A 4,142-nucleotide genomic window follows, 5' to 3' on the forward strand; every position below is an offset into this window, starting at 1 on the left:
CGTACGTATATCTATGTATGTATTCCTTATGTATTATTATTATTACGTAACACCTCCAAGGAGTCCAAAGAACGATACGGTAGTATTAGCGAGATCGCTTCAACCACATCTAGTAGTCAAAAGACTCCAACAAACATTCTAAAACTAAAGCACTGGTTTGCAAAGTGGAGCTTACGAGTAAACCCACAGAAGAGTATAGCTGTGCTCTTCACTAGAAGATTGGCATCTCCCAAAGAATTACTTACCATTTAAATCCAAACGGGGTTTCTTACTCTTTAATACCAAAATGGCATGGCAAACAGAAGCCAAATACCGCGGAGTACTGCTAGACAAAAAATTAAAATTCAACCACCATATCAAGATCACATGTGCAAAGGCATCAGCTGTTGCACAACTCTATCCCCTAATAAATAAAAACAGCAAATTAAAAACAAGAAATCAAATTACTGCTATATCCGTGGATGATTTGTCCTATAATTACATATACTTCTCTAGCCTGCAGTCACATCCCAATTGTGAGTTTACTTAAGAAGACTCCTACTTAAATTGCATAGAGTGCAAAATAAATGTCTATGTATCATTCTCAACGCCCCATGTTTAGTTAAAAACTCCCAGATACATTGGGATACAAATATTCCATATATGCACTCCTACTTTCTCTCTCTAGCAATAAGTTCTTCATGAAAACGACTACCCACCCTAATGAACAACAAGCCGCTAATTATAGTGAGAATGACCTCTATAAACCCAAAAAAAACTAAAGCCATTTTACTTTCAACTGAAAATTTGTTACTTTCATGCCTTTACAGCGCGAGCAAAAAAAAAAGCTCATAAATATTCCCCTTCATTGTATTCCTATCAAACATGGGTGAGTATATAAAACCTTGAGCTTCACCCTCTTGAAAGAGTAACGTTCTACGTTCTACGTTATGCTGTACTATGTCATATATAATTCCACAAATCTTGATTTCACTTAGTGCAATAAATGCATGAAACGATTGATGTATTTTTAATTCTTGCCTTACCTCATGTGGTTTAGAGCATGCAATATGAATGATGTTAAAGACTTTTCTAATTCTAGTCATTTTAAGAAGTATTTATGTTAAGCCGACTGTGGTTATATCTATCGTCCAGAGAAGAAAGACTTGAAATATACATAATTAGTTGATCTGAACTAGAAAAGGAGAGCAAAACGTTTATGAAAGCTAGTTTGTTTTCCATTTCTATTTCCATAGTAAAGTTTATCCGGAAAAGGAATGTAAATTGTTTATTTTTGATAAATAACCAGATAACGTATTGTATTCAGGTCCAAACGTCGATATTCTAAATTGCTTAGATTTTTTTAGATTATCCTTTCTTTTAGTGTTACACGCTGATCAGTATTCATTTTAGAAATTACGGACTTTACTTCCGTGTAATAAATAACTATTTTAATTTCCCTACGTTTCGACCTTCATATTAAGGTCATCATCTGGAGTATACACAAATATACAAAGACAAGCTGAGTTACATTTCACACAGTATGCTAAAGAGACAATGATTTGATCAACGTCATTCTACTAGCATGACCGCTAGTGAAAATATAATATAATATAATAATTAAAATAAGAAGTAAATAATTAATTAATTAGAAACTACATCAAAGCTATATTCTGTTTAAAATAACATCAGAGAAACATTCTTTAATATAGATAGTTTTAAAGTAACAATGATGTTCTAATTTAACATAAGAATTGTTAGATTTAAGATTCTGGATTATCTATAGTCCTGCTTATAGTTACCTCTTAAGGAGAAAGGCTCAGTGTGTAGAATATGTGCCTTCCATATGCTTGATATTTTTAGACCATCATTATTGTTAAGATTAGTGTGGTTGATAAGAATCTCACAGGCTTCCTTAAATATACGTTCATACCATGTTTTGTGATGTAAACAACTGGTGCTTTTCCAGTCAGTTCTATGTAAAGTGTTCAGGGCATGATCAGAAAGGTGATATTCACCATAGTTATTATATTTAATGCATTGTTTATGTTCCTTCTGTCTGATAGGAATTGCGCATCCTGTTTCCCCTATATAAGGTAGCTTACAGGTGCAATTAATATGGTATACTCCATGGTGGGCCAGCGGAGGAAGTGGGTCTTTCGATGTTTTTTTTTTTTTTTTCCTAGGAGAATTTTCTAGATAAAGTAAGAAGTTTATCCTTTCAACCAAGATACTTAATGATCAGCTGCGATATTGAATCCGTATTCGTCAAAGGTGCCTCTGAAATATTGCCTTAATCTGCTCTCACAGGCCTTTGACTATATCCGCCTAATATAGTCGAATTATTCAACTTTGTCATCCACTTAAGTTATTTTATTTCTTAATATATATTTTATAGATACGTTGAAAGACAAATAGCCAGATTCTTGGCAGCTTTCGAGAACTTTTAGCTAGAGAAACTGGAAGAAATCCTTTTTCATCCTCATTACCTCAGCCACCTTTTGGAGAACATTACCTTCACGGCGTATTTGGCATCTGTATCCACAAAGAAAATACTTTTCTGTCTTTCTAGCAAAAATAAACAATTGAAATTCCCGGATGAACTTCACTATGGCCGAGATTCCTATTTTCTTACCTTTATCCTATCCTGGTCGAAATCCGTTATTTCTGTCTTATGAATTTTCCGTTTGAAGCTTCTCATTTTTAAATATTTTTATTTAGTGAAGTACCAACCCAGCCCTACGCAAAACTCTAACTACGTGGAGGACAAGAGTATCTCTTAGTGTGGCACTTACCTATTGAACTGGCTAGCTAGAAACTGCACAACAGTAGCTTAGATACAAAACTCAATGACGAAAGAGTCACCATCAAGGAGGATAATCGTGTTTTTATTATTGAAATTAATCAAGAAGCCTCTCAAAGTCACTTATGTGACTGGACTACTTTGGACTTCGTAATTTCTATTTAAAACTTTTATTTTCTGAAGTACATTTAAAATTAACTTGTAAATTCTTTCAGTGTTTATATATACATTATGAGGTTGTTGAAGAAGCTTAGAAATGGAGAAACTGAGTGCTGTAAAAGGAGTTAGAGATGATAAAGGTTACATGAAAACAGGAGAAAAAGATATCCTTGAAGTATGGAGTAATTACTTCGAAAAATTGCTAAATGAAACAAGCAGTGATAGCACAGTGGTAAAAAACACACAACAGGCATACAATTAGGAATATATATCCATACTTGAAGTAGAAAAAAGCCATCAAAGGCTTGAAATGTGAAAAGGCAGCAGGAGTAGACGATATTCGACCAGAAATGCTGAAATTTGGTGGTATAAAAGTCTTACAGTGGCTGCACTGCATAGTTCAGAAAGCCTGGACAGAGGGACGAATTCCCGATGATTGGAGTAGAGCTCTAATAGTACCCATATATAAAAAGGGAAATAAAACTGAATATGAGAATTACAGAGGTATTTCCCTACTGAGTGTTCCTGCAAGATCTATGCAAGTATACTTGAGAAAGGTTGAGAAGAATTGTGGAAGAAAAGCTTGGTGAAGAACAAGTTGGATTGAGGCCAAATAGAGGCTGTCAGGATGAGATCTTCACTTTATGACAAATAGTCGAGAAAGCATGGTAATATAACAAAGATCTGTATTTAAGTTTTGTTGATCTGGAAAAGGCATATGACAAGGTGCCAAGAGAGAAGCTATTCATTATATTAAGCAATACTTAGTCTGTATTTGAGTTGTAAGTCGGCAGTTAGAATTGAAGAAGTACAGGAAGATGGTTTAATGTTAAATCTGGTGTGAGACAAGGATGTACATTATCCCCTCTGTTATTCATTATCTACAGGGTGTCCCAAAATTCACGCAAGATTTAAATTTAGCGCCATTTGTGCGGTAAAGTGTTGCCAACGAGATAAAAAGGCAGCGTGACAGCTGACAGTTCAGGATTATTAAAAATGGAGCGCTATACGAAAGAACAACCCATTTTCATTGTTGAGCAATATTTTAAAAATAATGAAGGTTTGGTAGCTACAGTTCGCAATTCTCGTACAAAAGATGGTCGTAATAGTGATTTTACTTCATCAACTGTGAAAAGATTAATTAAAAAATTCAAGGAAACTGGATCAATTAGTGATCTTATACACTCTGTCCGTCCTTCAA

This window comes from Typopeltis vanoorti, chromosome 11 (assembly GCF_054136105.1).
Source record: "Typopeltis vanoorti isolate ZY-2024b chromosome 11, IOZ_Tvanoo_1.0, whole genome shotgun sequence".
In the NCBI taxonomy this organism is placed as follows: domain Eukaryota; kingdom Metazoa; phylum Arthropoda; class Arachnida; order Uropygi; family Thelyphonidae; genus Typopeltis; species Typopeltis vanoorti.